This window comes from Peromyscus californicus, unplaced genomic scaffold (genome assembly GCF_007827085.1).
Source record: "Peromyscus californicus insignis strain IS unplaced genomic scaffold, ASM782708v3 Scaffold_8__1_contigs__length_139910024, whole genome shotgun sequence".
NCBI classification, from domain to species: domain Eukaryota; kingdom Metazoa; phylum Chordata; class Mammalia; order Rodentia; family Cricetidae; genus Peromyscus; species Peromyscus californicus.
The window spans coordinates 30,279,903-30,306,409 of NW_026294606.1; the positions used below are offsets into that span (position 1 = coordinate 30,279,903).

At 43.8% G+C, this 26,507-nt stretch overlaps 1 long non-coding RNA gene across 2 annotated transcripts in view; it reads right to left on the bottom strand.

Moving 5' to 3' along the window:
* LOC128104442 (uncharacterized) overlaps positions 1 to 8,851 on the bottom strand; it is a 32,103-nt gene extending 23,252 nt beyond the window's left edge. The window contains exon 1 of one of the 2 annotated variants that reach the window (XR_008216002.1): positions 8,704 to 8,851. This is a non-coding gene — a long non-coding RNA (uncharacterized LOC128104442). Of the gene's footprint in view, positions 1 to 8,472; positions 8,626 to 8,703 lie in introns of those variants that run through there. The other variant, XR_008216003.1, reaches the window with a different exon arrangement.
* Positions 8,852 to 26,507: the final 17,656 nt, after the last annotated feature.

Consider the following 26,507-nt stretch of genomic DNA (forward strand, 5'->3'; position numbering starts at 1 on the left):
ATAGCAACTCAAAGGAACAAGTGTAACATTCATCTCTGATAACTAGCTTACTTTCAAAGTACCTATGAGTGTCACAATACCCCTGGGATGCAGAGAGGAAACTGAGGCACAGATAGTTCACCCACACAAACTCACATTCCTAGGTAGGGCTCACTCCTGAGATAGGTTAGGGTACCAGTAGGTAATGTGGGAATTGATCATAGACAGGGGAAGAAGGATGTGGACAAGGAACATCAACATAAGGATATATAAAATACAAGCAGAATGCCCCCAACATTATGCATCTGAAGACAGGTGTCTCTGCTCCAACTTCTGGCCTGGCATCACCTCTCAGGAGAGATAGCAAACTGTCCTGATGACCACTTTTAAAAAATATTTATTTTTATTTTAAGTGTATGAGTTTTGCCTGCATATATATACCTGAAGTAGTAGGCTATAGGACAGGAGGCCTTTGTCTGTCTTCCCTGGGCTTACCACTTACTTCGCTGGTCATGTTTTCCAGTGTGATGGGAATCACTGCCCTGTACATGTCCCCAACCAAACACAGCTTTCCCTCTTAGAACAGGCAAGACTACCTCCATGAAGCTAGCAGAAGATGCCCAGAGTCACAGGTCATGCAGACGGTCACTACTCTCTGCAGACAGTGTACTGTGGTAACCCAGTGTCCTCTGAGTAAGTAGTCCCTGCAGAGTCCTGCAACCAACAACCAAAGCCTGGACCCAGCACTTTGCCTGCCATGTGTCTCCAAAACTGCGTTTCTCTTCAGATGCTCTGGACCATGTGCTGTCTGATGAGTCTTCAGCATGTCCCTCCAGCATGTTCCTCCTCAGCCAGTGGCGTATGTGGTCCCACTTGAGTCCTCCTTTAAATTCTAGTTTGTCCAGTAGTTTCCATTAGTTGTCAGGGCCAACTTACTGATGTGTCATAAATTCCCCCTTCCTGTGTCATGTCCCGTTGAGCAAATTGGGTTTGTCATCATTGGGAACACTCTGTTCATAAATGACCCATTCGATAACATTGGTGATGGCTTCAAGGCATCAACAGAATTCAAGGCTGCCGAGCCTTCTCCTTCAACCCCAGGTCAAAGACAAGAGACCACCTGCTTCCCTTGCTCCCTCAGAACACCAGAGGTGTGGTTTAGGATCACTTAGCGCTTATGAACTCCACTCATGAGTTGTATACCTCCCAACCTTCCTCAGAGGCTATGGGGAAGGGAAATTGATTAATGTTGAAAACATTCCTGTGCCTTCTCCTCTCTTGCAAAGTGTGTTCAGCTATCTATGAGGCCTCACCTATGGGGAGCAAAATAGACTGTTAATGAAAGTCAACCCTGCTGTCATCCACAGAAGCCTCTTCCTAGACACAAATCATCTCACATATTTCCCAGTCTGTTCTAAAAACAGTCAAAGTACCTGAGGATGCTCATTTGCTTGGGAGAGGACAGTCATTCATTCATTCTTCCAAGGTCAGGTAATGTCTTGCCACAAAGGTGAAGAAACATTATCCCTACCCTTGGGGGCTCACTCTTGACTGACAGGGTGGAGAACAAGTAATATGTAAGAGTTACAGCACAATGGGACTGGTATTCTAGGAGGGGAGAGTTGGGTACACAATGGAATCCTGGAAGAGGGGCCACACTTAATGAGTCACAGAGGGAAACATTTTTCCCTCTGTGTGCTGAGGATTGAACCCAGGACTTGTCTATGCTAGGCAATTGCCTCACCCCCACTCTAGGTCCTTTGAGACAGGATATTGCTATGTATCCCAGATTGGCCTCAAATGTGAATTCTCCTGTCTAGTACTGGGATTACAGTGGGTGTCACCACACCCACCACTTGGTTTACATTTTTATGAGCACCAGAGAAGCTTAACAGCATATCTGTCTGCCAACTCTAAGGTAATTGTCTGTGGTTCAGGATGAAGTCCCTGACCTGGAGGACAGGTGGAATGGGACCACTATGAAAAGGACAGGGTGTATTAAAGAGGGGACAGAATCCACACATCTCAATTTATCATTGCTAAGGCCTTTAATACATGTTCCTACCCTGCTTTGCTTGTCAGTTACCCCTCCCCTCCATCCGTGCTTTCTAATCTAATAAACTATAGTTATCACTCAGTGTTTGTGGGGAGACTGTTCTAGAATCCCCATGGATGCTAAAATCTGAGGATGCAAAAGCCCCTGTTGTATTTGTATATAGGACCTACACACATCCTCTTGTAAACTTGAAACCACGATTACATGACTTACACTTACTACAATGTAAATGCAAAATGCGGCCAGCAATAGTTGCTGAACTGTACTGTTGAGGGAATGATGGAGAAAGCAGTCTGCACCTATGTGGTATGGATGTAGTTTTCTAGACTGGGTATAGGTCAGTGGTAAGGTCCTGGCCTAGCCAATAAGAGACTCTAGGTTCAGTCCCTGGTACCAAAGGGAACTAAAACTATCTAAAACAAAACAAAAAGATGCAATTTCCCCCAAATATTTTCAACCCATACTTGATTGAATATACAAGTGAAGAGTGCTCAGGAGAGGCGGGCTTGTGTCCCTTATAGATCCATTTGCTTTACTGTCTTCCACAGGGCCTTTTCTCATGCTGCTTCCTTTGTAGATGATCCAGTATTAGCCCCTACCTCAGACCGATACACCTAGTAAGTTATTCTTGCCCTTTGGTTCCCATCCTTGCCTTTGAGAACATCCCTGTCACTCACATATTCCATCCTATGATGGCATCCTCACCCCACTCACTTGTTTATAGTCTGAATTCTATGCTTCTCTCTCCATATAGACCTTTAATTTAACATTGTGGGCAATGCCTTCAGCTTCTTTTTTTATCCCATGCATAGTCTATCATGGTTCTTGGTGCACTGCTATTTAATACCCTCTTAAACAATGAAATAAGTTGATATCCTCCCACCCTCCACTTACATATGCTGTTACTTTCCAAGGCTCCCAGCAGATGCCTGAAATCGTAGATAATATCAAATATTACATATACTGTGCCTTTCCTATACACACACACCTAAGAGGAAGTTTAATTTATAAACTAGGCACAGTAACAATAATAACTAATAATAAAACAGAGAAAGTATAATTAACTATAGGATAGTATATGATCTTTCTCTCTATATATGAACACACACACACACACACACACACACACACACACACACACACACACATACACACACATCTCCTTGTGCCTACCTGATGAAATGTAGTGGGTGACAGCATAGGTTACTGCACAGGGCTTTGGAGTGCATTACTAACCCAACAGCGGCAGTCTGAGAACTGAGATGAACAGCAAGAAAATGACAGGCGGTTAGTTCATAGTGTGGGCACACTGGACAAGGGGCTGGTTCACCTCCCAGGTAGGACAGAGCAGGGCAACATAGAATGTCGCCATTCTCAAGACCGCTCACCATTAAAACCCGTGGATTACAATTGGGGATTTTTACATTCAGAGCTTTTGGCCCAAGACTGACTTCTGGTAACTAAAACTTCCACAAGCAGACTCTCAGATTAAGTGGATCTGCTACTGTGGCAGCAGAAGATCAAGCGTTGATAATCCACATTGGCTTGGCAGGGACCTCTGTCAGGGATTACTGTGGCTGCTGCAGTGACAGAAGCAACCCAGACACAAGTCCCTGGGAAGCAAGCCAGATTGAACCCCTTCACCCAGTGATGTACTGGCAAAATAAACCCCCATCATCTTAAGCCTTAATAACAGCCAGTTTTCATTATGTAATTTCCCTGATTAAAACAATCTCCTTTTGGATTGCCTTTGAAATCCATTTGGAATATGCTCAGTGACACCAAGCCACTGCCATGCATATATGAATGAGCTGATTCAAATCAGTTCAACAAATATGTATTAAACACTTTGTGCAATCAAAGTAGAACAGTAAAGGCTGGGAATGATATCAAGCCAAGTCTTTGCTCTCCACCACCTTACGGTATGACTCATACAACAGCACATCAGTGTGCCCAAGTAGAAGATATGACTGCAAAGACACCAAGATGGGCTTGAGTTTAAAGTTACCAAAGCAATTTCTTTGGAAGCCATTGTGCATCAGAACGGCTGCTAGCCAGGACTCTGTTACATCTATGACATTTGCGCAGCAGTGTGGAACACTCTCATTCTCTGCTTGAGATGTGCTATTGATGATTTGGGATGCTGTGGGGAGTGCCTCCTTTCCCCCACAAAAATCATGCCATATTCAGTAGAAAGTGACAAGCTTAGAATTGGGTGGATTGATCCCTTGATTGAGGTATTGAGATGTTGAGTGACTCTTGGTTTAAAAAAAAAAGTCACTTTTGTAACTATTTCTTCATGTTTGATCTAAAGAAGAGGATTAATGACTTCATACCAGGCTACATAACAGCAGACATGTGAGCCACACAGAGCTTTGAGGCTTAGGAGGCTTTGGAAATGAACAAGGTGTGGTGACTACTGGTGGTGGCAGGGCTCCCATGGAACTTGTCCAACTCAAGTTCCTTCCCACTCGAGAAGAAGGAAAAGATGGTAGAAAGGAGCAGCACACCCAGCGGAGAAAAGCAGAACTAGAGATGATAGGTACGAGCCAGCAGGCTGCAAACCTGTCATGATCATGCTCAGAATAATGGCAGGGCAGCCGGTGCTGAGGGCAAGGTGGTGTGCAGCAGCCTGGAGGTCTCACAGGTTGTGCCCCCCAGACATGCTGCTCAACTGCACAACCACCCTGACTCTGAGCAACAACAAGATATCCAAGATGAAGAATGTTTTATTTTCTGGGTTAAGTTTCCTTGAAAGACTTCCATGATCTATGCTACCTCCAGAAACCAGATTGATGTCCATGATCCATGCTGCCATGGGCAGCTATGGGCAGGGAAGCTTCTTTTGCAGTGATATTGGTGACTGAAGACTCATAACTGAGAATGAGAGACATTGAAGGCTTCTATGACAACCTCCTCTGCCCCCGCCCCAAAAAGAAAGAAACAGTCCCTAGACACGAAGCTATTGAAAGGAGTTCTTAAAAAATGTGATAAAGATGCTAAAGTGTAGCTCTTCACAGTTGGTGGCTTCTAGGGGTGAGGTGGGGTGGGGAAGGACTCAATCTTCTTTAAGGGGCTAGCTACTGGGAGTGTGACCATGTTCCAATGAGTATATGGGCAACACAAATTGGACTTTTGGACTTGGGTTTTTTTTTCTTTTTTTGGGGGGGTGTGTGCAAGGGTGGGAGGGTAGACCTGAGAGGAACAGTAAGCAAGTGTGATCAGGGTGCATTGCATGAAATTCCCAATAATTAATAAAAAATATTATGTTGGGAAAAAAGGAATATGTAATGCTAGCAGGACAGAGTCTTAATAAAAACACATTTAAAGGAAGAGGGGAAAAAAATTCCTCCCCAAAGGGCATATTTGGTGAACAAAAGGATAAACTCGCTGGGGAAGGGGAAATGACATGAATGCTCGCCATGGGACAAATAGACACATAGAGCAATCTGAGGATAAGGACCAGGGCCTCAGCAAACTCAGACCTGCACCAGACATTGCCCAGGCCATCAGCTGGCAGCTGGGTCCAGGTTCCATGCCTTGTCTGATTCTTTCTGCCAAGTCCACCCATGGACACGGTGCACAGGCACCATTATCTAAGTCACTCTTCCTAGGCTCCTGTTCCATTTTCCTACAGAATCAGTTGTAGGCTGCAGAAGGATACTCTAGACAATGGCAGACCACGTGTACAGAAAGGTGTCCCTGAAGATTACAAAGGAGCTGGAAAAATCCTATTGCTCAGGCTTCACGGCTACCCTAACACTGAACCAAGCATTGATCACATGACTGTAATTTTCTGGTATGAGCATACCTGCGCTCTCCCAGATAGCTGAAGGGGGAGCATGTACACACACAGCACTGAATGGTGGTGACTGGCAAAGTCATGGTTCCTGCACTACTTGTCACTATTTCTGGGTATCCACCTTCTACTAATGAGGTGATGGCAAACTCTGCAAAAGGCACAGGATTACTGTGTCTCTTGGCTGCACCCAAAGGCCGTGCTAATAACTGACCCAGAGCGTCTAGGTTTGGGATGTTCCTCTAGGATGTGTGCCCCCACTGTTTAGCTATCATGACTATGTAGGATGAGGTGTATTCTAAGATAGCTTCCAGCTAATTCTAGTCACAAGGCTCACGTTGTCACTCTCTGTCACCTTTCATCTCCACAGCAGGTCCTATGGTAGTTCACTTTTCATTTCCATCTCATAGATGGACAAACTGTGGCACAGAGGTTAAGTGACTTTCATTAAAGCCACACAGCATGTAAAGAGCTGGAATGAAGTTCAAGCCTGAATCTGACTCCAGGATCTAAATTTTTTTACTGCCACACTAAATAACAATTATAGTCATTAATTTTATGTGTCATTTTGAATAGACCAAGAGGAGTTCAAATATGTTAAACATTATTCTGGACATTTCTGTGGAAATGTTTGCAGAAAACATCAGCCTTTGAATCGGTAGACTAAGCAAAGTGATTACCCCCACACCCCCCACCACAAAAGCACCCCCAGCCATGGTGACTGGTACCATCCAACTGGCTTAGGGACCAAAGAAAATAAAAAAAGCAGAGGAGGTGGGAATTCTCTTTTTCTGCCCAGCAATTGGAGCTGGAACATAGATCTTCTTCTGCCCTGGGTTTTAGGATGGCATTATGCATCAGTTTGCCTAGCTAGGCTTCTGATTCAGTGAATGCTACACTTTCCCAGGTCCCAGAATAAATGGAAAGGGGAAAAGAAAAAAGCCATTAGAGAGTTGGCATCCTTTCTCTGACATGAACTGTCTCTCTTACTACTGTGCTTACCCCACCATGGCAGATTGTATTCCCCTGAGTTGTGAGCTGTAGTAGGACAGGCCCATAGGGTTGAGGAAATTGGCTCAGACCAGTAGCCAAGGCATGCACATAATGTGCTCCTTAAGAGCCAAACTGGAGTCTGCCTGAGGGCCTAGCAGCAGGAGCTGTCAGAGTTCCTGATCATGCTGAGTCTGCCTGAGGACCTAGCAACAATCGCTGTCAAAGTTCCTGATCGCGCCCAGCCAATGAGGAACAACCACACAGACTGGGTGCTTGGAGGAGGGTATATAAGGCCTACCCTGCTATTAAATAAATGAGTTTATTATTTGCTTTCAACGGACTCCCAGTGTCTGTGTTGTTGACACTGTACCTTCTCACCCCCTCCCTCGAGGGAGCGGTTAGAATCCAAGCAACAGTGAGCCACAGTAACTCCCCCACCCAAGCTGCTTTTGGTCCGTCCAGCATTCGGTTACAGTTTTTCTCTACTTTTGAGACTGTCAGGCACTAGCTGAGGGCCCACTGCTCTCTGGTATGACCTGGTCTTAATCAATCCCTTCTGTCATGACTCTTTCACATGTAAAAGATGTTAGACCTTGAACATACTGGGAGGTAGAGGCACATTCAACAACCATAGTAATAATGTTACTAAAACTGAGAGGGGGAAGAAAGGGGGAATGGAGGCAGCTTGAGAACGACATCCTCCTTTGGAAGGAGACCTTGATAGGTTCTAAAATCAAGACACACAGAGATGTGTGCATCCAGACATAAAACTCCAACCTGCTAATGTTAGCTTAGAAAAACATGTCTTCTGAGAAAACATCTACCTCAAAGCATTTTCTTAAGGCTTAACAGCTTTAGGTTTTGTTCTTTTATAAAATAGACAAAACTTAAATATAAAGATTGTCTATTCTTTCAGAGAGTACAATGGTTTCTTATGAGATTACTCAACTAGGCAATTATGATATGAACTTCCTCCCTGGAAATCCTCGAAAACATCAGAAAGGAGAAGTAATGAAAAAGGGAGGTGAGAGGGTAGAGGAAGGGAGAAGAATGTAGGGGAGTGGAGGGAAAGGCATGAATATATGAGTGTCATTCACACTCACAGAAGCTAGCAGGAGCCTGGTTATAGCGGCCAGTTCACAAATGTTTGCTGAACTGCTGTACCCGTGTAGACACGTCCAGACCTCTCTCTCGAATCCTGCAGCCACTGGGATCTGTGGTGTTCAGTACCCAGGGACTGCCTGTTTCATTTTTGTACACCCAGCAGTCTAACTCTGCTTAACTCCAGACATAGCCAAGGAGGAGAGGCCAGCATTGTCCTCAGATGAGCTGACCCCTGGCAGAACAAAACACAGAGCCCTTTCCTTCTGTCTAGAAGGTACTTGGTGCCTCTGACTCCTGAGTTATAGTCTCTGTAGCAAAATCGCAATTCCCTCCTTGGACAAAGGAACCGGCTGGTAAAAACCAAGGTGGTGTTATCTGTAGCTGTCTGGTTCAGCCACTTTCTCTGCAGGGGACACTGTGGCTGCTCATAAACACTGTCCAGCTCAGAAACAAGCAAATGCCACAGCTGCTGACGGATGCTCACAGCCTGTCACCAGCTCCACACCTCCCCATCCTCCCTGCCCCTCCGGTGCTGGCTCACCTCCAGCCTATTTCAAAGGCAACAGCAGTGACTCAGACTTCTATAAAGAACAGGGACTGGCTTCGCTCTCACCAGCAGGCTCCTGAGCAGGGACGTCAGAGCCAGACACCTCACGCCTCTGTCTCTGTGGTGCATGTCTCTCCTTCCACCAATCCCCCACACACACATTTGCACCAGCACAATCAATATTCTTGCTCAGTCACAGACTGAGGGCCTGCAAGGCCCACTTACCTTTCTCTGCTGACTCACCCACGAGCCCAGCACTCCCTCTGGCTGGACTCGGAGCATGGTGACTTTTTAAGTTAAGCTGGCGCAGTGCATTTCCCCTTTTCCTGTTTCCCCAGAAGTCATCTAGGTCCTTACCAATGCCTTGTCACCCTGAGAGTCACAGAGAGGCTTGGAAACTTACAGACGTCTGTGGGAAGAAACATCAAGTATCATTCCTTTTAAGTGTGAGGAAGTCACTAAAAGAAGCCAACTCTCAAAAGATAGAAATAAAATAAATTTTATTTAGCCAGTAAATACCTAAAAAATGCACAACACCTTTAGCCATCAGGAAACCACAGATGGATAACTACATTGAGGTTGCAGCTCACCCATGTTAGAAAGATAATCATCAAGAGAATAAACTGTAACAAACGGTGGTGAGAACATGGGGAAAGGGAACACTTTATACTGTTGGTGGGAATGTAAATTAGTGCAGACACTAAAAGTGAAACTGCCTGTTTTATATACCCACTATACCACTCCTGACTATGTATCCGAGGGAACTGAGTTGGCAAACCACAGCACCGTTCACAAGAGCAAATTAAAGAATCAGCTGAGAGGTCTGTCCATAGATGAACAGGCAAAGAGTGAGCATGTGGTGTATGTAGACAACAGCATTTTATTTAACCACAATGGAGAACACAATGATGTCATCTGCAGGACAGTGCGTGGACCTGGAGATCATCGTATTAAGAAAAGAAGACAGATTCAAAAAGACAAACATACATGCTGTCCATCATATGCAAAATCTAGACTTTTTTTTTTAAAGACATAAACACCAAAGGGGACAATTTAGCAGAGCAAGAGACCCATCAAGAAGAACAGAGGAACAACACGGGGTGATGAAAGGGTTAATCAGATCGAAGTACATAAGATGCATCTGTGAAAACATCACAATGCAACCTGTTATTTGACGCGATGACTACACATTAATAAAAAGATTCAGGTCTGTAATCAATAAGCGCAATAGCTGCCGCCCTGGGGCAGAAGCTTCATGTCCAGGTACGGCGGATTCCCCAATTCTCTAACCAAGCTGGGAAAGGCAGCAGTGTGGAAAGATAATGTCATTTAAATTCTCCTCAGTCAGACGAGTGACAGGGGCTCAGGGCCGCCTGGTGCTACAGCTAGGATCTGAAATGGACTCACAGGACAGTGTGTCAAATATTTAGTCCTCAGAAATCCCCCTGGAAGATAGTGAGACCTTTAAGAGGCAGGGCCTAGTGGAACATCATCAGGTTATTTGGGAGTGTACCCTCAAAATACATTATGAGACCCTGTATCTTCCTTTTCCTCTGCTGTTTCACCCAAGTTGGATGTGATTATTGAAGTCTTGAATCAGAGCAGGTGTGATCAGCACCCTGAAACCCTCAGGAGACCTAGCCTATTAACATTTCTATGGAGCGGGCAGGGAGGCTCATTAGGTCCCTCCCTCCCTGAGGTTAAAGGTTAGAAATTGCTGGAAGAGGAAAAGACCCCGTGGAGTAGCTGCTGGTAGCTGCTGAAACTCTTGTAGATGACTCCAGTAAGCGTATTGCTTCACCAAGATGGACTTGGGTAGAATCATTTCTCTGGTCTGATGTTGTCCTCTCTTTCTAGGGTGAACAGAAGTAGACAGCCTTGAAAATACTATGCATCACTCTTACACTTCACAGCTGTTAAATGAGTGGTGTGGTAGTTTGAATGTAATTGGCCCCCATAAGCACATAGGGAATGGCACTATTAGGAAGTATGCCTTTGTTGGAGTAAGTGTGGCCTTATTGGAAGAAGTGTGTCACTGGGGGGCAGGGGGGCTTTGAGGTCTCCTATGCTCAAGCTATACCCAGTGAGACAGACCACTTCTTGTCGCCTGCAGGATCAAAATGTAGCTCCTTCTCCACTCTCAGCTCCTTCTCCAGCACCATGTCTGCCTGCATGCCATGTCCCACCATGATGATAATGGACTAAACCTCTGAAACTGCAAGCCAGCCCCCATTAAATGTTTTCCTTTATAAGAGTTGCTGTGGTCATGGTGTCTCTTTACAGCAATAGAAGCCCTAACTAAGATATGTGATTTGCTCTGATTCATGCTCTTGCCATGATCTGCTGCCTTATCATAGGTTCAAAGGCCCAATAATGGCATAAAACTTCTAAAAATACAAGCACTAAATAAGTCATTTCTCCTTAGAAGTTCATTACCACAGGGATTTGTGCTAGTGATGGAAAACTGACTAACACACTGGATCCCAGAGAGCAATACAGCCCATCTCTTCTTTTCAAAGAGGAGCCAGAAAAATGCCTGAAGCAGGCTTTGCCTCACACCCAAAGGTCACACAGGCAAGCAGGCTCAGGGGCCCCCTGTTCAGGGTTATTTTCTTGTCTCTATTTTGTGTGCTACCATGTGGGTTTGCATGCTATCCTTACTTTGCTCAGCAAGGGGATGCTGTGGATCAGTGGTGCTGATAGCCTGCTGTCTCAGTTAGGGTTTCTATTGCTGTGAAGAGACACCATAACCATGGCAACTCTCATAAAGGAAAGCATTTAATAGGGTGGCTTACAGTTCAGAGGTTTAGTCTATTATCATCATAGTGGAACATGGCAGCGTGTAGGCAGACATAGTGCTAGAGAAGGAGTTGAAAGTGCTACATCTTGTGCAGGCAGCAAGAAGAGCTCTGAGACACTGGGTGTGGCTTGAGCATATATGAGACCTCAAAGTCCGCCTCCACAGTGACATATTTCCTTTAACAAAGGCGTATCTCTTAGTGCTATGCGCTTTGGAGGCCATTTACTTTCTAACTACCATACTTTCTTAGGAATGGAAACTGCTTCTGTGTAAGGGCAATAGAGGAGCACATACGGCTAGGCACTCTAGAAAAAGCCAGAAGCAGAGCAACAGGGGAGTCCAGAGTAGAGCTACTCTAGCCAGTCCCTGGATATGATGTGAAGGTTGTTTCCCCTAATGTCTGTCTATTACAGTTCACTGGTCCAGGAAGGAGGAAAATGGCACGACCCTGGGAGAGTTTGAAGGATAAAGAACAGTATATACTCTGCACCTGAGGTTCACAGAAGCCGGATGGAGAGCCCTCCACCTGCCCCGTGGAAATCCCTGCAGAGACTGTGCTGGCTCAGCATCTGTGCATTCTATTGCCCTGGATTGCAATGAAGGGCTGGGGTTGGGGGACAAGGAGGTAGAGGAAGGAGACAACTAGAGCAGAGGCATGAGATTTCCCAAGGCATGCCTGCTGCAGAGAATGCTGTCCCACAAACAGGCGGGGAGGGCATAGTGTTGGGCTTAAACCACACTGCTACTACTCCAGGGTATTAGTTTGGACGAGACCTTTGACAGAGAGCAAAACTTTGAAACAGGAAGGAGCTATCTAACGTCCCTTCTTTAGGGACCTAAAATCACAGGGCGGTGGACTCTGAGCTGAGTGACCCAAGAGGCTATCGGGCTGTTTGTGTATCTTGGGTAGCAAATATTTGCACAATCAAGCTGCTTTGAACAATGGCCAACGAGGCAGCATATCCCCTCCACAGCCCACTCTTCCACTTAGAGAGCTTTAAACCCAAAGGTCAGAGCAAGCCCCCTGATGCCTCTGATCATTGCCCTAACCCTTCCCAGGATTCTCTGAAGACAACTTACTGCAGCTTCTCAACATGTTTTAGAGCATGTGTGTACATATGTGAGGGAGAACACAGGAGAGAGGATGGGTGAGGAGAACTCTTGCATTATTTAAATTAATAATCTTGCCAGTTACCAACAACTAGCAAGCCAGTGGTTTCTTTATTTGATGGCTATCATGACAAATTCCAAAATCCTGATTTATTTTTCAGAACTCTGTTCGAGTTTGCAGTTCTTAAATCTTATACCAAGGAAACAAGCTCAAGTAACTTTCAAATGAGAGCAGTGAGACTATCAAACAAAAGCCAGCCGTTCCCCAGGGTACATGCCCTGTTTAGTGCTAATGACTACCTTCCCTGTCCCTAAGCCCAGAAGCTGGCAGTCACTGGTGCCTGGCTCTCTTGTACCCCTCCTGTCACATTTGCTGTACCCTCTGCTTCAGCACATTACCCTCCTTCCACTCACAACTGCACCCCTCAGTCTCCTGCTCCAAGCTCCCTGTGCCCACAAGGTTCCATCCCAACCACCCATTACTCAAGACCTTCCAAGGACACAGCCAGTTTGGGTCACCAGCATGGTACACCCACCACCTCGCTTCTGTGCTGGCAGCACATGCTTGCATTTGAACTTGGTGTTGGGACTCCTGGCCTATGTATCTCTCATCTACATATCCTTCCATTCCTGCAGCCCAGTCTCACCACCTCCCTCTGTTGCCCAGGCCCATGTCCATTCTCCAGCCCTTCCAGTGATAGGCCCCTTTCCTTGCACCATGACATGAACCATCATCTTCTCTGAAGTGTTCTTTCTTGTGCCCATCCACAAGAGGGGAAATGTGACTTCTTCTACAGCAAGAAGGCACATTCCGTGTCACCCAGGGAAAACACTACACCCTGAAATGGCTCAGCCTTAGATGCAGCTTCCTTGGGTTTGACATTGAAGGTAGATCCACAGATCTGGCAAGCTCAGGGATGACATGTAGCTACCTCTTTCAAACTTGTCTTTGGTTTTGTTGTGTCTTAGCATGACAGTTTTGTGGTCAGTGGTTTTTCTGGAACTACTTAGAAGTTACTTATAAGAACATGGGTAACTTATAGCAATGAAGCCTCTCTTTTCTTGGCAGTTGTTAAGCACTTACATATCCTCAGGCAAAGAGGAGCTCTCAGGAGCCTTGCAAGCCTTCCCCTTCTTCCATGAGGAATTGTTATGGGCCTAATCTGTGATAGTGTGATTCAAGACAGTAACCATCATAGCCAACTTAGAGGAAAAAGCCACACGACATGAATCAAGGAGAAGATCGCTATCATTGTAGAAAGTGCTTGTCGCCTAAGACCCTCCCAGTGTGATCCTGAGATTCCTACACACCCCTCTTCCTCATGCCACATCAACAAGTCTACACACCTACTAGCTATCAACTAAGAGCTCTTCTCTCTCCAAAGGTCTAGATTATTCCCACCACCCTCATTCAGGGTAATATGGCTGTACATTATTCACAGTATTTATTATATTACATAATAATATACAATTTAACAATTTACATGTACATATACAACTTTATAATTTATACAGCTTAACATAGTAACATACATATGTGTTAACTTAATATGTAAAGTTCTATAATATTTAATATGACATAGTAAATAAAAAATTAGAGAATTTTGCTGAACTATATATACATAAAGAATTATAATTCTATAATATTGATATTTAATAACATACCACAATAATATACTTATATATTAAATTAATGCATAAATTTGATAACATTTAATATTCATTTAATAAGGAAAAATTGACAGTATGTGAATGAATATACACACATTTATAATTACATATAATATATTGATATAATATATAGATGTACTAACATACTCAGGTTAATTTGATGTAAAAGTTTGATGATATTTAACAAGTGCTTAGTAATAAAAATATTGGACAATGTATTAATATATGATTAGAACATTATTAAAAATAATGCTTTAATATCTTACATATATTATATGGCAATATATTATAGTCTAATATCATTTCTTATTACTAAATTATATAATGATTACAGTAGCGTGTAATTATGTATATGTGTATACAATTATGGTTCATAATTTTTTTCTGAACTGGTACTTTGTACTGACGTCTAATGTATCATTTATTGTCTTCCACATGCTTTGAATTCTCTTATTTAATTTTCACAACAACACTCTGATGAAAGTATTTTTTTTTACTTCAATACTTAAAAACACTGTACATTTTGGCAACCTCTGTCCTTTGAGCTTCTGTTAAAAGTCATTTCACATACCCTCACGGCTCAGCAGGAGTGGTTCTCATTCTCCTACCCCCACCACGCTTTCTTAAGTCTCCTTGATGTTGAAGACAGCCATCTGAATCTGTCTTCGGAGTTCCTATCTCCTGCGTCTATGAGAAGGCCAAGAAGGAGCAGATCAGACCTCGTTCCTTCCATTTGACAGGAACCTCAGCGCTTGACCTAATTGGTTAAATTGGATTACACACATCTGCAAACATACTCATTTAGCCTTGCGAACTGGCTCCTCCACAGATGAGTGAGTCGTACATTTGGTAATTACCTCTGCCACATCCTTCAAATGTTTGTTAGGTTCCCTAGCTGGATATAGTATATCCTGCTCTTTGCTCATAACACACAGGACAGACTTCAAACACAGCGTTAATAAATGGCTGGAAGGGGCTGACTCCTGAGTCGAAGGTTCCCAAGCTCCTCAACTCCACAGAGGAAAGATGGCTGTCTACATTTGTCCCTGAGGTGCAACTGTCAATCATACCGCCAGGAGAGGGAGCAACAACGCCCTGATACCATACCATCTCCTCCATCAAAGACATCTGAGATCCATCTTGGTTGCTTGTGTCTTTCCTGGGTTCTATAGGAGGATCCAGGTAACTATGTTCTCTCTTGCTAGGAGGCAGGTGGTGCCGGAAACAGGACCCTGAGAAGCTGGTGTTCTCGTTAAATTTAACTCTATTCAGTACCTCGTCAGAGGAGGGGCTGAAACTACAGCACGCTCTCCTCATTCCTCCTGCACCAAGGCTAGAACCCCATCGCTGTCCAAAGCTCTTCTGCTCAAGGCCCCATTTGTACATCTTGACCAGAAAACAAAGGAGCTCGTAGTAAGTACATATACATTCTTTAGATTAGGGTGTCTTAAACTCTTTTCACAAGACCTCTCCACCCAATGCATTTTGGTGTCATCCTAGGTACGTAGGTACAGAAAATGGTCTACAAATCAAACATTCACTGGTAATAAATCATTAAGAATTTTATTTCTAAAATAGTATTAAGTATGCATACAATTATACCATTTGTTAAAGATGAGAATACATTTTCTAATGAGATTAAATCTTGGATGAATATTTGATATTGCAGATTGGAGAGCATATTCAACATTTCCCAGAGTTGGTCAATATTTTGATTTTATACTCATTAATGCTGAGAATGGTACTTTGTATAAATACATAGTACAAAATTACAGAAGTGTGTTTTGGACCATTTCAGAAGTCATTGGAATTCTTTCCTAACCCCAAGCAAAAATTAATGTTCTATTTATTTATTTAATGTGTGTGTGCCTGAGTGTATGTGTGCACTACATGTGTGCAGGAGTCTGTGAATGTCAGGAGATGACATTGAATCTCCTGGAGCTGGAGTTGCAGGCAGTTGTAAGCTACCATGCAGGTGCAGGGAACTTAACCCAGGTCCTCTGCAAGAGCGGTAAGTACTCTTGTCTCCTGAGCCATCTTCCTAGTCCCTCCCTTTATGTTTATAAAACCATTGTCAACAATTCAAACAACAATTCTAAATATTCAAGGATTATAAGACTGAGAATGTATCTCAGTTGATAGAATGATTGTCTAGAATCCAGAAGCCCTGAATTTAATCCCCAGTTATACATAAACCAAGTGTGGTGATACACCCCTGATATTTCAGCACTTAGGGTACGGATGCAGGCCATCATAACTGAAGCACAACAATTCTGGAGCATGGTGTTCTCTTAGTCTTTTCTGTTTCTAAAACAAAAAACCTAAGACTGGGAAAAATGGGTTTTTTTGGGGGGAGGTGGAAGTGGACAGCTCATGGTTTTAAAAAGAGAAAAATATATTTGCTAAATCCTGACCTGACCTAGGGCTAAAGCTAAGGTCAGCCTGGCCTTCAGGCATGTATGGTGCTTAAAGGAACTTTTGCTAACCTGCATTGTTCTGCTTCCGTAACCCTGATCAAACAGAAACACCATGGTGACACAATCAAGCCCTATTCTTGCTAAGAGTTCCTATCCGGTCAAGCTTGCTACAGCCATCACAGCTACATCAACAGGAGATGCCAAACTTGTGGTCTTTACCCTTGTAGACCCCCTGCTCACTCAGCTCAGGGGCACCTCTAGACTTGTAGTCACAAGAGTGTATGCTCCTGGCCAAATCTGTGTGGCTCAATAAAACCTTCAAATCCATAAAGAGCTCATCCTGGTCCCCTTCTTTAGGGCTAAAGCAGCTTGGCTACAACAGTTTGGAGGCTGGAAAATCCAAGACAGAATGGCTGTATGTGGCAAAGGCAGCATGCTCACCCCACGGTGGAAAGAGTGTGGTCACATGAAGAGGAGCATTCGTGCATCATGGTGATGGAAGTGCCTGACTCACTTTATAACAATCTGTTCTTGAAGTAACTAATCCAGCCGTCAGAGAATTAGCCCAGTTCTCCCAGGAAAGACAATCTATTTGTGAAGGCAGTGTCCCAGGGCCCCTTAAACACCCTACAACTCCCCAATGCCATTAAATTGAAATTCTAATGTCAATGTGGGTTTTGGAGGGAACAAGTCACATTTATACTGTGAGGTGAAGTTACCAAAAGGGGTGGGGGCTGCACCTGTGTTAAAGAGTCTGTAAGGCCTAATGACTAAAGTTCAAGACTATGGAGAGTCACTGTGAATGCCGTCATTTATTACCTCAAACACACAGCAGAGCTTTCCCTGTGACAGCCTGCTTACCTGTGGCTCCCACCTATGTATTTGGTAAACACTCTGGTTGATGAGTTTCTTTGTTCTGCAACTAATACAGTCTCATGTGACTGCGGGACATGGTATTTGGGGACACCGGCCTGTGTTCCTGAGCCATGTCCCCTCATATTTAGCTCCAGAATAAACCATCTCCTCTTCCCTTTGAGGTGAGAACTGCCCTTGCATTGACAAGAACCATAGCAGGCATGCAGAAACCAGAACAGGCAGATGCCATAAGCTGGGTGAAGCACCAGTTATACTGCTGAATCATGCTGAGTAGCACTTGAGCAGCCACTGTCCAGAAGAGTCATTCTCTTACGCGTCTCTGCTAAGAACTGGGGATTAATAACCTAGAAAAATCTTCCATTTCACTATTAGTAAGGTGAACTTCAATTCTCTTTCTCTCTTCCTCCCTCCCTCCCCCCCTCTCTCTTTCATACATACACACACACACACACACACACACACACACACACACACACACAAGGGGGTGGGTAGGGGGAGGCCACAGCAGAAGGTCAGGAACTCAGGGTCCCATTCATCAACAGTATGGGAGGCTGGGGCTGGCCCACATAGAAGCCCTTCCTCTCAGCCACTGGGGTCAGGATCATCCTGCAGCACCACTGCCTTCCTGCTGAGCCTTCCTGTTTCCATCTCTCAGAGGTTCTGTTTGTTTGAAGCCCAGCATCTGTTTCCTTTTGTCATGGTTCCTGTGGCTTCCTCTGCATGCACAGGATTTGTTTGTGAATCCTTTCCTGGAGCATGCACACTTTTTGAGCAAACCCTTCTCCAGACTTCTGGAGATGGAATTCATTGCCACCTGGAGACCAGTTCTCTGGATCTTTGGTCCATGTTTTGTAAGGCAAAGAGCATTAAGTCCTTCGGATTGTGGGAGTGACTCACAACTTGTAGCTAGGAGCCTGACATCTTGAGGAAGCAAGCTACCTCATGGCCCAGCTTCCAAGGTGCACTTGGATGTTCAGTACAGTAGGAACCGGGCAGAGCATACAAAGAGGCATGCTGCCTATTGCTTGCCAGGGAATGGTTTACTCACTTCCTGCAGATCAGATGGAGAACATACAAAGTTTTCTGAGTAAACACATCAAGCATGTGAGTCACACAATATCAGCCTGGTATTCTGTGAGCAACTATTTATGGATGTTGTGGGCTACCCCTCAAAAAATGTTGGGGGAATTTCATAAAGGCTTTGAAATCCAAAGTCAAATATCATTTTCTGATCACCGACCCTAGGAAAACCCAACTCCCAGGAGCAAGCTCTACTCTGTCACATGTTTTGTGGGTCTTTGTTCAGAACGTGATAGGCACCCAAGAGGGATGAGCTGTCTTGATGTCAGATAGATGTTGCTGGAGGCAGAGAGGGGGTGGGAGTAGTGGGCAGATATACACACATGTATGTGAATTTTAATCAAAGTGGCAAAGATTAATTGAAGGGATTAAAAATTAGGTCTATAGGTATGAATTGTTTCTGAACAATATCAGAAAAGTCAAAATCAAATTCGGATTGACTAAAAGCAAGTTTATTCTTTTAAACATTCTCTTAGCACTGTCTATTCACTTGAACTTACCTTTATCTTCTTTACTTTTGAATAATTTTACATTAATCAAAATTGCAAGAATTCCCATAGCCTTCACATGATTACCAATCCTGTTCATGTGTATGCATATGCATGTGTGTGACCATACATGTGGATGTGTACATGAGTAGAGAACAAAGGTCAGTGTCAGGTGTCTTCCTATACCACTCTCCGCCTTAATTTTTCTGCATGTATATGTGTTAAGTGTGCATTACGCATGTATGCTTGAATGTGCCTTTATGTGTATGAGTGCATGTGCGTGTGCATGCGTGTCTGTGAGAAGGCCAGAATTGATGTTGGGTTTCTTCTTTGATTACTCCCTACTTTGTGTATTGAGGTGGGGTCTCTCATTGGAGGGCCCACCTGTCCAGATAGTCTAGGTAGTCAACTTGCTCCACTTGGATTACAGGCAGACCACACACACACACACACACACACACACACACACACACACACACACACACACAGGCACCAGCATTTGTGTAGGTGCTGAGGATCCAAACTCTTCTCATGATTATGCAGCAAGCACTGAACCATTTCCTCAGCCCCCAGATGAGCAATTATTAATGTGTTGCCTCCTTTGATTTAACCCTTCCCACTCAATACATAGATTATTATCTTTACTGAACCATTTAAAAACTAATGACAAGCATTGTGTGACTTACTCCCAAATATTTCAGAATGGACTTTGTAAGACAGTCTCTCTCTAACCACACTACAATGACCAAGTTCGGGTAAATTAAATGGATACAAGAGTATGGTCTAACCCACAATACAAATTCAAGCTTCACCGATTGTCCCACTAACATCTTTTATAGGTATTTCTTCCTTGAACCGGAATCCAAACAGGACCCCGCACTGCAGGCAACTGTCGTTTCCTCCCTGTACTTTAGTCTGCAGTAGCGCCTCAACCTGCCATTATCCTTAAAATACTGACTTTTTTTTTCTGACCGGCCTTGCTGTATATTCCAGGCTGGCTGGAGTACTGACATTTCTTGCAGAAGTCCCCTGATTTGATTTTTTATAATGTGCTGGTGTGTCCTTCTCAGTTTCTGCTCCTCTCAAGAGGCATCTAAAGCCAATTAGTCCCACTGTTTCAGATGGTAGCCTGTCTCATCTGTTAAGACATTGTTTACCAAGTTTCCTCACAAATTGTTGCCTGCAAGGAGAAATCCAGGACCTTTCAAAGGATTTGCATCTTCTATAAATAAATTTAGGGATTTAACCGTCTCAAAATTTCCCAGTAAGTTTCTGACCTTCAGAACTAAATAAGCAGATGCCTTCAAAATAATCAAGCAAGCATATCCCAAGATAACTCTAAGACAAAAGAGTAAGGAGGAGTCTGGCATAAAGGCTCACATCTATGGTCCCAGAGCTTTGGGGGAGGGGCAGTTAAGGCAAAAGGATTGCTGAGAGTTGAATGCTAAACTAGCCTGGCTACAGAGTAAGACTCTATTGAAAAGGAGGAGGAGGGGGAGGAAGATTGCTGTTCTCCCAGTTGTTAAAAAAACACCCGAAAACATTGGTGATGAATACCTAATGGCACATGAATTGATAGACCATCCAATGAAGCAGAAGAGTGCAAACACAGAAGATTATATCCCAAATGTATGCATGAACATGAGTAATCCAATCAGTGACCATAGACTCTGTACAAACAGCACAGGGACAGGGAGACGACCGTCATAGAGAAAGTGAACTGGAAACCATATCACACACCATGCATCGAGATCCACACTCAAGGATCTAAGTTTTCAATGGCAAAAAGTAAAAGCCTACATGTACTGCCAGAAAACAGGGAAGCAAGCTCCCCATCTCCACAGGGCTCTGCGCCACTCTTCCTCACTCTCAGCCAGGAAAGCCACCCACACGGAAAGAGCCATGGGCATTGCAAGACAGGGAAGAAGAGAAGGAGAGAAGGAGAGGAAGGGGTAGCCTCTGTTTCCAGGATCTCTGCCTGCAGGTTGCTGTTCCTACAGAAGAGGCAGGGTCTGCTTTAGAAGAATGCTCTTCCAGATCTGTCTCCTTCTAGGTTATAGTAACTCTGCTGTCCCTCATCCCTTGAGCCTTAGGGGTGATGATATCTTTATTGCCTCTGGGCTCTGATTCTTGTACCATCTCTTAGGAACCCCCTAAAATTTGATTAACACCCTTACAATAAACCCTTGTGGGGAGCAGGTAGAAAGCAGTACATAAAACCCTCTTGTAGTATCCTAACTTAAGTATACCATCTGTTTCCTGTTGGGGCTCTGATTGATGGGATAACCTTGGAGTGGATTGACACATCTAACTCTGTCTCAAGATCTAAAAGCCAAAAATAAAATACTTTTTAAGATTACAGAGGAAACAAAACCAAAGCCCAAGATAACGAAAAAAAAAAACTGGGAGAAATATTTGTGGCTCACAACACAGAGAAGTGCTTTTCTCCAAAGCATGAGAAAAGCACCCAGAGATGAAAAATAGAAAGACCACAAGATCAATAGGAAAGTGGACAAAGGGTCATGGGGTGGTTCACAGAATCAGAAATATAAATGGACTGAAATACAAGCATCCATAATCAGGGACATGAAAAATTAAAGCTATATTAGGATACAATTTTCCCTTGATCAGATTGGTAAAATTCCAAAACTCTGAAAAATGCTCTATTGGCAACTGGCCAGAAATGTAGACGATGTCATTTTTTTGTTGGTAGGACAGCAAGATAATACAGGCCCTACCAGGACAGTAGTCATCAGCATTTCACATCAACTCCAGTTGGTCAGCAACCTCACTGCTGGGACTCTATTTGACAAATGTAAACTGATGTGACGAGTTTACTCACCCCAGCATTGTTTGTGATACTGAAACTGTAGAAATCACTCTGGTGACCGTGTCAAAGGAACAGAAGAAAGAAACCTATGATTCACTCACAGGGTGGAATACTCTGGGAGTAAGAATGAACAAGCTCCTTGAGCCCTAAAGTCAAGATAGCTAAATACAAAAAAAGAAAAGCTATGAAATGATTTGATGTGTCCACAAGAAAGTAGGAAATACACATATATTATATTTACTTGTTTTGCATAAAGAAATCCTAAAAGAGTGGAAACAAAGTAAGACGAGATAGCCGACGTGGGAGCAGACAGTAGAGGAAGGGGGAACAGTAAGACTGCATGTTTGTGTCTTCTCCATTGGCTGGGTTTTTGACTAAATACAGAGGCTAAACATCCTTAATGTGAAAATCCAAAGTCCCGAGTGTCTAAAATCCAAAACATTTTGAGAATTAGCATGACACCTTAAATGAAAAATTGCACATCGGACATCATGTGGCAGGTGGCAGTCAAAATGCAGATGTCTTTAGAATACTATATAAAGGGATTTCCCAGATATGTGCATGAAACACAGCTCATGTTGGTGTTTATATCTGAGTCTCACTTCACCTCATTGTGCAAATACTCTAAAGTTAGAAGGGGAGCATCCTAAACCTCAAACACATCTTCCCAAGTATTTCAGGTAAAGGATACTCCACTGGTACCTATTCCAAAAGATGTGAAAGATTGAAGAGAGAGAAGAGAAGATGGAGAGGACCAAGAAGGAGAAGATGAAAAGGAACCACGAAGAAGACAAAGATGTCACCCGTGCTGCTGTGGCGCCCAACGTGGTGGCAAGAGTTTCCACCTAAAAACTGAGAAAAAAAGATTCTAAAATGGAGCTAAAAACAGCTTCCTAATTGTCTCTCTCAAATGAACGGTAGCTGCCAGTTTGAGCTACTGGCGGGTTCCTGGTGTGCAGGCGGGAATGAGGCCTCTGCAAGTGGCACATTAAGCTGCGTGGTGGATTTAGCCTTTCCTAGTACAAAACAAAAGAGGTTTCTGGGCTACATGCTGCTTGGATAAAAGCATAGACCCACGATAGCTCCCAGAGCTGGCGGTAAACTACCACCGCCATGTTGGGAAGCTGAGGTGGGCGGAGCCAGCAGCCACAGCTGCTGCAGTTTAAAGCAATAGATTCACAATAAGACAGATTCAGGTGTAATAGTTTACAATGTGTGTAAAAATGTATGTAGGCTTGAAAGAGAAAGAAAAAGGAATATATACAGTTATATAAAGAAATAAATAGTTTTTAAAAATAAAGTCTTTAAAGAGACAGTAAAGGTAGTATAAAAAATAAGCCACGTAAAAATGGATATTACACAGAGAATCTGGATTGTGTTGTCTTTGGGATTTTTAACTGCAGAAAAACATTTGATTGTAAAAGCTGTTGAGTTATGCCAAAATGTATATTTTAAAGGTACCTTGACTTCAAAATTTGGATATAAGGATATGTTGCTTTGGAAAGGAGACTCTGCTTTTGTTCCCACAGAAAGCCAAAGGCTATGGATTTGTTCCAGATTAAGATACATCAGGTTTGACCAGCCAAGACCCCCTGAAAGGTCTCCGATGACACCATGGCCCAGATGATCCAACATCCAGAACCGTTTCAAGGCAACTGGCTCAGACGATACACCCTCATGGACTACTCCATAACCCTAAAATATTCTTTGTGTCCCCATAAGATACAGCGCCCCCCCTCCAGCAGGAAGTAGTAAGAGAAGTTACGCCCAAATTCCCAAATATACCAAGCTGACTTTGGAGATGTGTAAAGGTTAAAACCTTCCTTTTTAAGAAAAGAAAAGGGGAAGTGCTGTGGGATGGTCTGTATGTCAAATGTGTTGCTGATTGGTCAATGAATAAATCACTGATTAGCCAGTGGCCAGGCAGGAAGTATAGGCGGGACTAACAGAGAGGAGAATTGAGAGAACAGGAAGCTGGGTGAGGGAGACACTGCCAGACACCGCCACCATGACAAGCTGCATGTGAAGATGCCGGTAAGCCACGAGCCATGTGGCAAGGTATAAATTTATAAGAAATGGATTAATTTAAGCTGTAAGAACAGTTAGCAAGAAGCCTGCCACGGCCATACAGTTTGTAACCAATATAAGTCTCTGTGTTTACTTGGTCGGGTTTGAGCGGCTGTGGGACTGGCAGGTGAGAGAGATTTGCCCTGACTGTGGGCCAGGCAGGAAAACTCAAGCTACACTGCTGTGTCACAGGCTTGGTGAACACTGCTTTAACTGTATTTCCTGTTATCACAGACACGGACCAGGATATCACAGGGAAAGAATGTGGGTTGTGGATGAAAGCAGACCTTTGCTTGTGTCTTGGCATTTCTGCTTTGGCTGGGCAAAGGAGTTAACCTCTCCAAGCCGTTATGTACATCATCAGTGACAGGGGATTTCAAGACTTATTACTTCAAGGCACTGCTGTAGGGACTGAATTAGGGAACATATGCCCTCAGAAAGTGCTGGCTCCTTGGAAATATGAGACATCATCCCTATTTTTACAGCCTTTAGGCAGACATGTTGAAAGGTAAGAGTTTAATTGCCCATGTAAACTCTTTGGACTGAAAATTCTCCCTGGAAAATGAAATTAGTTCTCTGAATAAATACTGAGGCTTCTATTTTTGAGATGTGCTGCTGAGGGCTCTCCACTCAGCTGAAGTCCCATCATTTAATAAGCCTCCTGATGCATGAATCCTAAATAGGTCTTATAATAAAAAACCTGGAGCCAGATATTGGGGTAAATGCTGAAAGATCAGAGAGACAAAAGAACAAGCCACGGCTAATTCTCACCTTGACAACTCCACAAATCCTCTGACTGAAGGGCTCTGAGTCCTCAGCCGAAAGGGGTCCAGCTGAAAAGGACTTTAGTTCCTGTCTCCTCATGCCTTATATACCTTTCTTCGCCTTGCCATATTACTTCCTTCTTAGTGCTGGGATTAAAGGTGTGTGTGCTTCCCAAATACTGGTCACAAAGGTTCGAGGTCTCAAGTACTAGAATTAAAGACGTGTGACTCCCAAGTACTGGGATTAAAGGTGTGTGCCACCACTGCCTGGCTCTGTTTCTCTCCTAGACCAAATCAATCTCATGTAGTCTAGGGTAGCTTTGAACTCACAGAGATCCGAACAGATCTCTGCCTGCAGAGTGCTAGGTGTGTGCCACCACAGCCTGGCATCTATGCTTAAACTAGTGGCTTGTTCTGTTCTCTGATCTTCAGGCAAATTTTATTAGGGTACACAATATATCACCACAGCCTCCAATAAGAACATACAGGGGTAAGGCATAGACTTGTTCTCAACAAACATGATGGCAGATTTTCTCCTCTCTTCCCATATGCCTTGTCTTGTCCTCCTGAGTTTATTCTCTACTGTTCCTTTTCCCTTTATTCTTTCCTTTTTTGCGCCTGCCTTTCCTTTGGTCTCTGCAGTCAACAATGACCAGAATATTAAAAGCAGATGTAACCTTGGTAGATCATGTGTCTAACCCACACATGGTTGCAGATGAGCAATCAAGATCCAGAAATGAGCAGCCTCAGGCCAGGCCATCCCTGCATGGCAACACATAGTACCAAAGCCAGCCTCCCCCAAAGTGCCCTTACCTTCCATCTCCCAAGGTCATCTTCTACCAACATTTCCCACAATCTATACTGAAAGGTGACACACTATTTCTCAATACCTTGTTCTGTTTGGAGCACAGACAGCATAATCTCTTTTCCCCCCTCTCTCTCTTCACAGTTTGAGATCAAATACACAGTACCTCTGGAACTTTGTTTGGAGAGGGGCTTGTAAGAATGCAGGAAAGCAAAGTGTTGTGTTATGGGGAACCTCCTTGGACTAAGGATATAGATGGTGGCCACTCACAGAACAGAGTTCTTCAATATGTCCAGATACTCCCTCATTGAGGCCTGGCTATTCTGTCTTGAGTCTTTGGCCTGGGAGCTGTGGAACATTAAACACAGTTTAGAATGGGGGAACAACACCAAGAATCACAAAGATCTAGTGGCTAGCTGCTCCCTGCCTGGCAAGGCACTGGAGATTCACACCTACAGCAGATTCTGATGTCATGGTGTTTAAAGACCAGGATGCAAGGACAGTTGCTATTGTAGAATATTATTTTAAAGTGTGTTACTTTTGTTTATGTTGCATTTGTTTAACTCTGTGAAGCTGTGTTACTGTGACTGTCTAAAACACTCGATGGTCTAATAAAGAACTGAATGGTCAATAGCAAGACAGGAGAGAGGATAGGCAGGGCTGGCAGGCAGAGAAAATATGTGAAAAGATAAATCTGGGAAAAAGAAGAAGCAGCAAGGGAAGGAGGAGGACATCAGGGGCCAGCCACCCAGCTACACAACCAGCAATGAAGTAAGAAAGGAAGGTCTACAAAAATAGAGAAAGATAGAAGCCCAGAGAAAAAAGACAGGTTAATTTAAAGTTAAGAAAAGCTGGCAAGAAACAAGCCAAGCTAAGGCCAGGCATTCATAATTAAGAATAAGCCTCCACGAGTGATTTATTTGGGAACTGGATGGTAGGCCCACCCCAAAAAAGAGCAAAAACAACAACAACAACGGGTTTCATTTTTGTGTGTCCCTAACTTGCCATTTAGAGGCAAAAATCCTATTGTAAATGTGCTCAGGGTTTCTCCATCATTTCCTTTGAAAAGTCTTCACTTCGCTGTTGCCTCCTTCTGCCCAGCGTGCTGTAGTGGTGAGTTA